Genomic DNA, 13,576 nt, shown 5'->3' with positions numbered 1-13,576 from the left:
TCAAACGTAGCCCATAAAAGTCCATTTTTTTTTAGGATTCTTCCACAAAGCAGCCCATTTGATTCAGCTAAGGAACAAGATGGACAAATGTCTTCCCGTAGGACCTAAAGATACAAGCGCCCTAGAAAAGGATGTGATCCAAGTGCCATTTAACTGTACGCGCCTTCATTGTGCACATTTCTAAAATTCTCACGTCAGTATGTGCTGCAGCTGTCTGTGCATGGCAGGCAGGTTTAAAGAAGCAGTCTGCTCCATGCTTAGATCTTTCCGCATGCTGTTGCGGTGGCTCATACATACAGTTTCTAATTATTCTCTCCCAGAACAAAGGGGCTTTCCTGGCTTTTGGGACCCCTGGATCTTGAGGTGAAAGAGCCTGAACCTCAGCGTGTTACTGATGTTTAGCCTATCTAAACTGTGCTGTACTCTACGAGTTTTGCCTCATAAATAAAGCACACACCATGTGTCGAGCCCTATTATTGCCTGAAAGCTGCAAAAAATAGACAGTCCGTGTCTTTTGATATCAAAGCTGTAAACCACAGTGGATTAATACTTTCAAAAGAAGGCCTCCCACGGCTTCCCAACGGAGGCTTCCATTGCTAAGCACGGTGACATATAATCGAGCACTTGAATTATTACATTACCAAAGGGTTTTGTTTGAGTCATTGCCTTCATTGTAACCTGCCAGGATTTTATTGAGAAACTCAGCTGTGCTGTTTTACAGCAGTCCACAATAGTGAATAGGTAAAAGTACTGTGCCCCGCCACCACTTTCTGGAGTGAAAAACTGAGATGTTTCACTTTGGTAACCTAATTAATATCACAAGGCAATCGTGCTCTTAAGTAGAGCGTCGCTGATAAACCTTGCCGCCTAAGACACTCTGGGAAATTTGGAAACAGAACGAGAAAGATCAACTTTGGGATCAAGCCGTGAGTGAAGGGAAAAATCAGCAGTATAAGGAGTTCTGCTGGTAAGTTGAAATATATATTTTTTTCATATTTACAAAATAATATCATTTACTTACATTACATTTTTTTTACATTATACAAAAATAAGTATGCTCATGTTTTAACTCGAAATGCAGCCCTACAAACCAAAAGTAGCATTCAAAGTCTCTGAGAAAGTCAGTTTATCTTTGTAATGTATGCAGTACTAGGGTGTTGTACCGTGTTAGCCATTATAAATGTAGAGAAAAGCCAAGAAAAATGACACCTTTTATTGCCTGAAGAAGGGGCCTGAGTTGCCTGGAAAGCTTGCATATTGTAATCTTTTTAGTTAGCCAATAAAAGGTGTCATTTTGATTGGCTTTTCTCTACCTTTGTAATGTAGAAATCAACATCATCAAAGCAAATAACTGGGAGATGGTAAAGAACAAAACCTTGAGATCATTTTGTTCCAGTCATTTTGAAAATATGAATTTTAACTTCAGTCTTCAAGCAAGGTGTAACAATATAGTTCAGCTGCTAATTATTGTGGCAGTGTTTGGTCAATATAAAAAACAGCATCTGTCTAGGCGAAACGGAATATATTTGCATTTGAGAAACAGGTAAATAGTATCTTATATATTAAGGGATGTTAAAGGAGTCCGAAAAGTGTGTAGCCGTGTGTTGCCATATTTTGCATATTGTGCAGTCTGATTTACGTTACCATTTCTAACTGAATGGCTCTAACAACTGCACAGCAATAAAGTTTTATTCTGTCATTCAGATCTTTCCTTATAAAATGCTAAGAAGCGATGTCAACAAAAAATGTCAAACCATATAGAAAGAAAATTCATCTTTTTGAAGGGAACTTTGTGTATTTATCTGAAAAACATACTAAAGGCTATTTTAAGCAGTACATTAAAATGAAATGCATACCACTTTTTGTTTAGTTATTGTACATATTATATAACAATAAATGAAAACTGTATTATTTTATTAGTTTATACTTAACTACCAGCTAGTCTAATAAATAATAAATCTACATTTCTGCTATTGTATTTACAGAAGATTCAGAATATTCCTGTGGTACATTGATGTCCTTCCTAAACAAAATAGGCATAATCTATATTTAAACCATAAATCACACCTCCACATAATTTCAAAATCAATTTTCAGCTTCACCTTGGGTCCGTGTATTAAAAAATGGGAGGAAAAAAACCTTGATGGCATCATAACAATGATCTTCAGGGTCAAAAGAATGGAAATTCATTTTTGCAGACAGCTAAATCCAATCTTAAGGATGTGTCAATTTTATTGAAGCCTTGGTATCAAGCACTGTTAAATTCAATTTTGAAATGAGCCTTATAAGAATGTGGGCTTTCCTTTAATTGCTGTCACATGAAAAATGATGATTATTTGAGATGAGCTTTTAAGTAAAAAAATATATATACAGTATATATATATATATATATATATATATATATATATATATATATATATACGATTATATTTTATAGAGAGCCCTGTAGTATTTTTTATAGAGCTGTTACTCTCCAGAATGTAACTGTGAGTTTAAAATAATTTTAAAGCCACAATAAAAGAGTGTTTATTACATTTAACTCTATAGTCTGATATACATACATTATGCTTTAACATTTGTGCAGTTTTACCATTTATAATTATATTCTAATCTCTGTCTGCATTAGTCCTTCAGGGGAAGTCATATTGTTTCATCCCCAGTGTAGTGAGCCCTGGTGGCTTCGCTGCTCAAAAGTCTTTGAAGTTCCAATCTGCTTGAAGTTTTATAGATATGTGGAATAATGTGTAGTATGATCAGGCCGTATCGTACGCACTTCATTTCATGGACTACTTGTTTAAAGCCATTGTATTCCTTAATGTACTAATTATGACGATGATGTGTAACATAATTTACATGGTCAAGTATAAGAACTTACACATATATGAATATAAACAGACACTATTAGAAATTTGGTCACGATAATACTTTTGTAAAATTAACACATAGACTCATAAATGTTGATTCAGTTTTGTATTTTCCTGCTGAAATGTTACATTGAATGGTAGGTGATTGACCTCTATATACTATGCTCAGAAATTACTTCTGAAAAAAAAAAATAATAATTTGATAAGTAATGGACAAATATTTAAATATATATATATATATTTCTTTTTTTCTTATATATATACACAGTGAATATATATACTGTATATATATATATATATACAGTATATATATATATATATATACAGTATATATATCAACAAATGCCATGAGGAGAGTTTCATAATGTACAAGATTATAAACAGCATTTTTTAATTCATCAGGAATCCATTTTTAATCTGTATATTGTCATTAGGAAAAACAAAAACAAAAAAATATATACATATAGTAACAGAAATGATAAACAGTGATAAAGTGTTGGGGTGCTAAAACAGCCACACAGTATAATTTGGATGCAACAAAATTCAAACAAAACATGTAATTATTGTGGAGTCATCTCTACAGATGCCAGTTGAAAACAGAACTGTCCTAAGATGGCGGTGCTTCTGGTTTTGGGCCCTTCTGGCAGGAAGAGGCAGGTCCAGGTGGACAGACACCAGAAGTGACATCAGAGGTGTTCTACCTGTCAGTCAACCGGTCTGCAGAGGGAGGAAGAGAGAGAGGCATTAGGACGCAGTGCCAAGTTGGAATGGCAGTAAAACTGTAGTCATTAGGGCCCTTCAGCTGTCCCCTATGTGCATGTGCACACACATATATATATCATTAGTCAATCAGTCATTCAGGCAGGCAGTCATCATCCAACCCGCTATATCCTAACACAGGGTCATGGGGGTCTGCTGGAGCCAATCCCAGCCAGCACAGGGCACAATGCAGGAACAAATCCCTGGCCAGGGCGCCAGCCCACCGCAGTATATATATTATTAGCACTACATATTGTAAACTTCTTCCTCTACACCTGCTTTTTAATTCTTATAATTTCATGTCTTTTTGTCACAATACTACAATATAAAGTTTCACCCTATTTTTCTCTGTTCTCTTTTCTAACTTACCTTAAAATTAAATCATTTTCTTGTTTGCTAATGAATCTCTCAGTTTAGAATGTTTCGTGTTTATGACATATAAATGTAACAAAGTTTTTCATGTCAACCGCCATTCAGAACTGGACAGGTCACAAATTCCAAAGCACCTAATGTGTCCAAAATATATCAGATTATAACTTGCAGGTTTTCTGGATGCTACTACTTAACTTAATTTATGTGCATACAGTATATGTATGATATGCATTATAGGCCTTCAGCATAATCTTTTTTACAGTTAAGAAGCTCTGTAACTCAACATTCGTAGTCTTTTTAATGTTTGCAGATAGTGGTGAAATCATTAGAACCTACGGGGCTTCATCACAAGCTTCAAGTTTCCCCCTCTATCTAATTATACCTCATAGTCTTCTTTCTTGCATGTGAGATTCTTCAGTTATTTTGGTTACAACTGCTTCATCACTCAACGGCTCATATATGATATTCTGCCAAGTTTGTTTGTAAGGAGCATTCTGACCCTACCCTATGTGTTAACTCATCTGATTTATCATCATTCAAGCATTAAATGTGCTTGTTATTATAAATTATAAAAAGAAGTGTCCTCAGGGCTCTGATCCTTAGAGGACTTTTTTTCCACTTTCTAGCCACTCTGCCTCTTTTGCACATTTCTATGATATCAAATGTCGTAATAACACTTGAACAGGTTTAATACAGCTGGGTGCCATGGTTGGCAGTTTGTTCAATGCTTTAATGTTGATGCTGCAGCTTTCAGACCTTTTACTAGAAGTGAGGATTTTACAAAACACCTCTTTTTGATTTTATTTTACTAACTGGAAGTTCAGATCACCCTTAAATAACAAATCTGATATTTTTTCACTGTACTGTTTGATTGAATGCTGTGTTTTCCTTTCTAGGCTCATTTCATAAAATGTAAATCTCATCCCGTTATCCCATGTTCATTCCGACATAGATGTTACCAAATGCATGCTTTTTCTTTAATGGAATGGATGGATTTCATTTTATTGTGTTGTGTAACTTTATACATCTACTGAAATAAATGTCCCTACCATACGTCAATGTTACCTTATATAGAGCCTTTTCCTCACTTTAGGCACAGTGTCTTCTTTCTACTCATCCAAGTTGGTGCATCAATTTAAAATATTTGCTTTCTGCCATCTTCTTTGGTGGCACAAATAAGAAACACAATCTTTTGGGGTTGTTTCCTGTCTTGTGCTCACTGCTGCTGTGATAAACAGGAACATCACAGACCCGTAGCAAGACTAGCCTTGATACATCAGGTCACCTGCAAACCCAGATGCGCTTGACTTAGGCAACAACTAAAATTCCCTAAAGCTATGAGGAAGGTTGGTTGTCACCTGTGGGAGAAAGAGAGGAATAAATCTTTAGAAGATTTTAGAAGATGGGCAAGTGGTCAAGCCACTCCACCTGACTGACCGAAACTCTGTTAAGAAAAGTTGTTTTGTCGTGGAGTGGGTTACATACACCATGATTTACCCCATTCAGGACATTTGCACTGTTGTAACTGACAGGTTGCTCGCCAGGGTCCCATGAAATCTGGATTATAAAGGTCTTCAGGAACACACAATGAGTAAATTAGAATGTCTAAGCTCCTGTGCTCTCCTCTAAACACTGCAAGCAGAGCACGTCTGGTGACATTAACTGAGCTCTTTCTCACTCAGGTTCCATCTTTTTGCACCAACACCGACATGCCACTACACTCCACCTTTTCACAGTGCAAACTCTGCCGAATACACCAAGTGTTTTGTTGTAAAGTTTGTTGCATATGCCACAATCTATCCCAATCTGAATGTTTGCACTGTAGTAACTGCCAGCTGCCAGTCCCAAACCTGCAATGTCTGGAATACAAGGGCCCTAAGAAGCAGCTTGTTTCTTTCGTAAGCAGCAGGAGAACTCCTACACTTCTGCTCACATAAACACTGCAGGTGGAACACTTCCTGTTGACATCTGCTGAGCTCTCTCTCACTGAGGCCACTACAAAAGTCCAGAGATTAAGCTGGTTAATTTGTTATTTTGTTATTTTGTATTTTTGTGTTACATTTCTTCATCCCTCGCTTGTCTGTTTTAGTATAGAATTAAGGCAGTATTTTTAGCACATCTGGCATTATTCAGCCAGGTGGGGCCTTAACATTTAAAACTTTCTTGTTAAAGGGAAATTATATTTGAGGTAATGGCAGTGTGTGGCACATTTTGAAGGACACATGATTTAGTGCCTCGCATTAGTTAGAACTGTGACTGTCCATGGAGAATACCATGCTTGCTCACTGTTAAACTGAAAGACCTCTTCCAGTAACTCCACATTAATACAGCGCTCTGGTGAGAGATCTGCGAGTTAACCTCTCTCAGAATGTTTCTGACATTGGACCATCATCCAGGGAATAATATAAGACTTCAAAGGAAATAAAGCATGCAAGAGTCTCTAAGTGTAAGCCCTTGCAGTCAAAATTAACATTCTCTGCAGGAAAGAACAGGATGGCTAAATAAAGACAAAAAATGCTTGCATTAATATGTAGATCATGTACTGAAAGATACATGACCTCTTTCTTGATAGTGGTGTCCTATTTCACTTTTTGAAATATAACAATTTGCTACATGTTAGCCATTATAGCATCACAGAACAAAAAAACAGGACAGAAATAAAGACAGTCATCTTCAGGACACTGAGGAATTCACTGGTATCACTTTAGAAAAGGGACAAGGCCTTATTGTGTACATATTTCTTTGTAATCATCATGTACCACATGACCAATACTAACAAATTGTGCTTATCTCCCCAAATTCATGACACACAGGCTTAGACACAAGTTCACCCTGAACAAATAGGTTTTTATTGTGTGGAACAAACATAATAGTTTTGCACCCCACAATCACAATTCTGTATCTCACGCTCCCTCTCTGCAGCACTTTGTCTTTTTCTCCTCTGCTCTTCTCGCAAGCTTTGACCTCTTCTTCCCAACTCTGGAGTTGAGGTAGGTAGCTCCTTTTATATAAAACCTGGGAGTACTTCTAGTGCCCCAAAACTGAGGTCCAGGACCACTTCCGGGTGAGGCTGCAGCCTAATGAAGTAGGGCTGGCTAATTCCACCTTTGCCCTGTTGCAGCACCCAAGTAACCCAACAGGGATGATACAATGAACTACAATTCCTGATGTACTCTGTAGTAATCCATGGTGGTACTGTAACCCAGAGGGGCTGCCATCTAGCAGCTCGGGGGAGACAATGTTCTGAGCACACTGCCTACCCCTGTCCTTCCTTGCCATTAACGTCCTGGCTGGGTGAGGACACCATCATAGCACCAGGCGGTATGCCAGTACTTTCATGGTGTTCGTCACAATACAGTAATCCCTCGCTATATCGCGCTTCGACTTTCGCGGCTTCACTGTATCGCGGATTTTATATGTAAGCATATCTAAATATATAATGCGGATTTTTCGCTGCTTCACGGGTTTCTGCGGACAATGGGTCTTTTTACTTCTGGTACATGCTTCCTCAGTTGGTTTGCCCAGTTGATTTCATACAATGGACGCTATTGGCGGATGGCTGAGAAGCTACCCAATCAGAGCACGCAGTTAAGTTCCTGTGTGCTTTTTGGCTCAGAGACAGAGCGCCGAATTCGATTCCATTGCGTTAGCCAGGTAATCTTGTCTCACTCAGTCAGAATCAATGTGTTTCGCTGTGTAAAGAGTTAACTTTTGTGCTCTTCTGTGTTTATATTTGTGCATAGTCAAGCCCTTCGTTATGGCTCCAAAACGATCTGCTCCTGATACTGCTTCAGGGCTGTGCCCAAGCGCCAGTGGAAGATGCTAACGATTGAAGAAAAGGTCAAAGTTTTGGATATATTGAAGGAAGGGAGCAGCTACACTGCTTTAGGACGCCATTATGGCATCAATGAGTCCATGATTCTTTTTATTTAAAAAGGAGGAAAAGAATATAAAATCTACGACCTGAGTGTCCTTTAACCAGGGTGCAAAATGAGTTGTAAGTGGACGTAATAAGGCGGTAGTACGGATGGAATCTGCTTTAGGGATTTGGATTGAAGACTGCTGGAAGAAGAACAACGGTGGTGCTACACAGTCGCCTGAAGAGTATCCTTTAGAAGAGCTGTAACACTCTCCTTTGTTGTGCAGTAAAGTTAAACTCATCGTTATCAGACAAGCCGTTGTGTCATTGTTGGTGAGTAACCATAATTCATTTTCTATGTACAGTATTTAGTACATGTATGTACGTTTAGTGTCACTGTACCCACATTTTACTGCATACAATTTTTCTTGCATTGTATGTATTTATTGCTGGTGGCCTGTCTATCGTAATAGCTATAACATATGTGATATCGGAGACGCTCGATATCTTTAAAATAATATTTAGGTTTTACTGTATATAAACAGTGTGTTTATATACATAATTTCAACGAATCTTACCTAATATCTAAGAGAATATAAAGGGTTTATGCTATATAACTGTTCAGGGAATATTTATAAATAGTGTGGGAGAGTTTATAAGGGCTTAAAATATATAAAAATAACCATATAAACATATGGTTTTTACTTTGCGGATTTTCACCTTTGGCGGGGGGTTCTGGAACGCAACCCCCGCGATCGAGGAGGGATCACTATATGAAATAACTAATAATAATTAATAACTATTAAATAATAGTTTGTTTTTCAAAAATCCCTTTTTAAATAAAATTGTAGGTTCATGTTTGCTTCTAACTGGGTCAACAGAAAATGACTGTATCCTACAATACTTCGATACCCATAGGACTCGTGTCTGCTTTTTACCCAGTGCTGCCAAATAAACTCCCTTTCGCTTTCCCTGAACTTGAATTGGAAGAAGGTGGTTAGATGAGTAAAAAATTCCATATTATGTTTCCACATTAGGCGCTGATGATTCCCATTGCATTGTGTCTGGACTCTGTCCTAGAAGCATCAAGTGCTAAGTAGGAACCAGCATTCATTTACATGGTACACTCATACATATTGGGCAGTACAGATTATATCAGTTAACTTAACAAGTATGTCTTACAGAAGTGGCAGGTAAAAGAAGAAAAGGAATCATGTTCTACTTGTAGATTATATTTAAGAATTTTCTCTTATACAGACACTGAAGAAAACAAGTTGTCATGGTTTCTGTGAGTGCAAAATGCAGGTGCAAGCACAAGAACAATACAATACTCTCTTTAAAGATTAGCACTCTTCTTTTTACATGTTGCATCCATCATTATTATTTCTACATTATTTATTTATTTATTTATTAATTATTATTATTATGAACAAAATCTGGGCAAGACATTGCCTGGTGGTGTGTAAAAATGTAACTAATGACACCTTTTGAAGGGATCAATTATATGGCTTTAATGCTTAGGGGCTACAATGTAGGATAAATACTCTATTCTGTTCTGTTCTGTCACAGGAGGGTAATTTGAGCAAGGTGGATCAGCGACAAATTGTAAAAGAAAACAGTCGGGGATCGTAGACAGAAAGACAGGAAAATGTGTGTGAAAGCCAAAACTAAAAACAAGGCTCAATGTCTAATCTTTCTTAATCAAATATTAATTCACCTAGAGATATAAAAAACTACTTGCAAAAATGTATCCACAAACTTAAAACTCGGTAAAGCACAAATTGCCAGTTTAAGTACTAACATGTCGACGATGTCCTATGTCCGACATCATGGACAGTTCTTCATAACAACAGATGCCCATAATGGTGGTGATGGCTGAAAAACAATATGTTAAAAAAAATATAATCTTCTTTCGGCTGCTCCCGTTAGGGGTTGCCACAGCGGATCATCTTCTTCCATACAGTATCTTTCTGTCCTCTGCATCTTGTTCTGTTACTCCCATCACCTGCATGTCCTCTCTCACCACATCCATAAACCTTCTCTTAGGCCTTCCTCTTTTCCTTTTGCCTGGCAGCTCTATCCTTAACATTCTTCACCCAATATACTCAGCATCTCTCCTCTGCACATGTCCAAACCAACGCAATCTTGCCCCTTTGACTTTGTCTTCCAACCGTCCAACCTGAGCTGACCCTCTAATGTCATCATTTCTAATCCTATCCATCCTCGTCACACCCAGTGCAAATCTTAGCATCTTTAACTCTGCCACCTCCAGCTCTGTCTCCTGCTTTCTGGTCAGTGCCTCCATCTCCAACCCATATAACATAGTTGGTCTCACTACAGTCCTGTAGACCTTCCCTTACTCTGTCACAAATCACTCCTGACACTCTTCTCCACCCATTCCATCCTGCCTGCACTCTCCTTTTCACCTCTCTTCCACAATCACCATTACTCTGTACTGTTGATCCCAAGTATTTAAACACATCCATCTTCGCCAACTCTACTCCTTGCATCCTCACCATTCCTCTAACCTCCCTCTCATTTACACAAATGTATTCTGTCTTGTTCCTACTGACCTTCATTCCTCTCCTCTTTAAAGCATATCTCCACCTCTCCAGGGTCTCCTCAACCTGCTCCCTACTATCACTACAGATCACAACGTCATCAGGAAACATCATAGTCCACGGGGACTCCTGTCTAATCTCGTCTGTCAGTCTGTCCATCACCATTGCAAATAAGAAAGGGCTCAGAGATGATCTCTGATGTAATCCCACCTCCAACTTGAATGCATCCGTCACTCCTACTGCTCTGACCCGACATTTGCACGATAGACATATGAGCACTGACAAAATAGCGCTGATTAAAACACGGCGTCAAAATCGCACCGACAAAATGTTTCATTAAATATGAATTACTAGTTTAAAGCATATATAATAATGCTTATTTTAGAAGTCAATATTATGAGATGCGGCATGCCATCAGCACGGCATGCAGATAGTCCTTAAGATCATGCCCTGCATACGTCGGAAGAATTGCAGCAAGACGTCTTGATAGTTGAGCGTATTTAGACTTGCTGGCTGCCTGACTGCTGGTAATTCCGCTTTGTATATGACGTGTTATGCCAACCCTCGACTGAGTTATTTGTTCGCGGCATGCCATCAGCAGTTATAACAGTTATAACCTAGCACATAATGTGTACATAATGTGCACGTATGTGTCCCACTCGCTTGGCCTCTCTCGAGATTTTGTTGTGGCGATTTTGTCGTTGCGCATTTGTCGAAAACCAGTTAGCGGGTTTGGCGGCACTCATTTGTCCGTCGTGGTTTTGTCGGGGTGCATATGTCTATCATGCTTTTGTCGGTGAACCCCTACCGCAGACCTCACCACAGTCACACTTCCCACGTACATATCCTGTACAACTCTTGCGTACTTCCCTGCCACTCCAGACTTCCTCATACAATACCGCAGCTCAGTACACTTCTTCTCCACTCCTCAGGCATCCTCTCACTTTCAAAGATTCCATTAAACAATCTGGTTAAAAACTCCACTGCCATCTCTCCTAAACACCTCAATGCTTCCATAGGTATGTCATTTGGACCAACGGCCTTTCCATTTTTCATTCTCTTCATAGCTGTCCTTACTTCCTCCTTTCTACTCTGTTGGACTTCCTGATTCACTATCATCACATCATCCAACCTCTTCTCTCTCTCTCGTTCACTTCATTCATCATCCTCTCAAAGTACTCTTTCCATCTGCTCAACAGACTCTCCTCGCTTGTGAGTACGTTTCCATCTTTATCCTTTATCACCCTAACCTGCTGCACATCTTTCCCAGCTCGGTCCCTTTGTCTAGCCAATCAGAACAGGTCATTTTCTCCCTCCTTAGTGTCCAACCTCTCATACAACTCATCATGTGCCTTTTCGTTAGCCTTTGCCACCTCTCTCTTCACCTTGCACCTTATCTCCTTGCACTACTTTCTGCATCTCTCTGACTATCCCACTTCTTCTTTGCCATCCTCTTCCTCTGTATACTCTCCTGTATTTCCTTATTCCACCACAAGGTTTCCTTTTCCTCCTTCCTCTTTCCAGATGTCACACCAAGCACCCAAGCACCCTTCTTGCTGTCACCCTTACTACGTCTGCTGTAGTTTCCCAGCTGTCTGGTAATTCTTCACTGCCACCCAGTGCCTGTCTCACATCCTCCCTATACTCAACCTTGCAGTCTTCCTTTTTCAACTTCCACCATTTGATCCTTGGCTCTGCCCTCACTCTCTTCCTCTTCTTGATCTCCAACGTCATCCTACAGACCACCATCCTAGGCTGCTTAACTACACTTTCCCCTGCCACCACTTTGCAGTCTTCAATCTCCTTCAGATCAATTTTTCTGCATAGGATTTAATCTACCTGTGTGTGTGTCTTCCTCCACTCTTGTACGTAACCCTGTGTTCCTCCCTCTTCTTAAAATATGTATTCACCACAGCCATGCCCATCCTTTTGGCAAAATTCACTATCCTCTGACCTTTTTCATTCCTCTCCTTGACACGATATCTATCCATCACCTCCTCGTCTCCAGTGTTCCCTTCACCAACATGCCCATTGAAATCCGCTGCAATCACCACTTTCTGTCCCTTGGGTACACTGTTCATCACGTCATCCAACTCACTTCAAAAATTTTCTTTCTCATCCATTGCACACCCAACTTGCGGTGCATATGCACTAACAACATTCATCATCACTCCTCCAATTTCCTGCTTCATAATTATTAATCTGCCTGACACTCTTTTGACCTCCAAAACACTCTTGACATACTGTTCCTGCAGAATAACTCCTACCCCATTTCTCCTCCTATCCACACCATGATAGAACAATTTGAGTCCACCTCTGATCCACCTGGCCTTACTCCCCTTCCATTTAGTCTCTTGCATGCACAATATATCAACCTTCCTTCTCTCCATCATATCTGCTAACTCTCTCCTTATAGCAGTCATACTGCCAACATTCAAAGTTCCTACCCTCAGTCCCACTCTCTTTACTTTCCTCCTCTCCTCCTGCCTTCGGACACGTCTCCCCCCTCTTCTTCTCCTCTTTCTTCTTCGGTAAACAGTAGCCCAATTTCCGCCAGCGTTAACCCGGGGCTCGACCGATCTGGTATGGAAATTTGTATTGTTTTCTGCATATTGATTTGGCTTGGGACCGGCATGAAGAAACACACAGGTTTGTGTATCCCCTGTGGCTGGGTTGTTAAAAAAAAATATAATAATGAAGTTAAATAAGAATTTATTCAAAACAAAGTAGAAAATGAACTTCCTACGCCCATAAAAAAATTCTAAACACACAAGCATAGATAACTCTAGTTAAGCCTCTTGATTCTGGAGTCATATATTGCAGAGGGGTCAGCTGATTCCAAAGAATTAACTGAGGTGTGGAATGTAGACTTGAAGTAGCGCACATTTATTTTGGAAAAGCTATTTCTACTTCCAGAATTTATTGTTGTGGTGTGAATACGTCTGAATACTGATGGGCTGTTGTAGGCTGCACTCGTTACCGGCACCGGTCAAGCTGAGTTAATGCTAATGAATTTGCAATGCAAACATGTATGATGCATTCACTTGTACTAAGCTCACTCTACAAGAATGCATATGTTGAGGCATGCAATGTGAATACTGCGCACCGGGTAGTAGTAAGCTAGCACATTGAAGAAATGTAATATCTGATTGATACGGAGG

At 39.3% G+C, this 13,576-nt stretch overlaps 1 protein-coding gene across 1 annotated transcript in view; it reads left to right on the top strand.

Moving 5' to 3' along the window:
- The first annotated feature begins 822 nt into the window (after window positions 1-822).
- Window positions 823-13,576, top strand: part of LOC120516124 (retinoic acid receptor beta-like) — an 878,498-nt gene continuing 865,744 nt past the window's right edge. The window contains exon 1 of the mRNA XM_039737583.1: window positions 823-967. The gene's annotated coding sequence lies outside the window, so the exon portion shown is untranslated. The remainder of the gene's footprint in view (window positions 968-13,576) is intronic.

The sequence above is a fragment of the Polypterus senegalus genome, chromosome 15, assembly GCF_016835505.1.
Source record: "Polypterus senegalus isolate Bchr_013 chromosome 15, ASM1683550v1, whole genome shotgun sequence".
Taxonomy (NCBI): Eukaryota; Metazoa; Chordata; class Cladistia; order Polypteriformes; family Polypteridae; genus Polypterus; species Polypterus senegalus.
This window is presented reverse-complemented; position numbering and strand designations above follow the sequence as displayed.